The sequence below is a fragment of the Eimeria mitis genome, genomic scaffold (assembly GCF_000499745.2).
Source record: "Eimeria mitis Houghton genomic scaffold, Emh_scaff5831, whole genome shotgun sequence".
Taxonomy (NCBI): domain Eukaryota; phylum Apicomplexa; class Conoidasida; order Eucoccidiorida; family Eimeriidae; genus Eimeria; species Eimeria mitis.
Genome location: NW_013574076.1, coordinates 1,514 through 2,312, shown reverse-complemented (window position 1 = coordinate 2,312; position 799 = coordinate 1,514).

The window sequence follows — 799 nt, the reverse complement described above, 5'->3', positions numbered from 1 at the left end:
CCCCAGGGGAGCCGTAGACCCTAAACCCTAAACCCTAAACCCTAAACCCTAATTAGCCCTAAACCCTAAAGAAAAACTGCAGCAGACGCCTATACCCTAAACCCTAAAACCCTAAACCCTAAACCCTAACATCTATAAGAACCACCGCGGCGTCTCAAACCCTAAACCCTAGCAGCTGGCGCTAAACCCTAAGCCCTAGTAATAGGTGGTAAACCCTAAACCCTCGTGAATCATCTGAAACCCTAAACCCTTACAAACCCTCAAGAAACCTACGATGAAGCCCAAACCCTAAACCACTAAAACCCTAAACCCTAAACCCTCAAAAACCCTAAACCCTCACAAGACAAAACACCCATTAAACCCCACCAAACTGTGGAGAGTGCCGCTCGTCGGTGAAGAGGCAAATGAGCTGTATATACACCCCAATTCAGGTGTATATACACCTCAATACAGGTGTATATACACCCCAATATAGCTGTATATACACCCCAATACAGGTGTATATACACCTAAATTTAGAGTGTATATACACCCCAATTCAGGTGTATATACACCTCAATTCAGGTGTATATACACCTCAATTCAGGTGTATATACACCTCAATTTAGAGTGTATATACACCTGAATTTAGAGTGTATATAAACCCTAATTTAGAGTGTATATACACCCCAGGTGTATATAGAGATCCTAAACCCTTGACGCGAGGGTTTAGAGGGTTTGTAAACCCTAAACCCTAAACCCTAAACCCTTAAGCTGTATATACACCTCAATTCAGCTGTATATACACCTCAATTTAGAG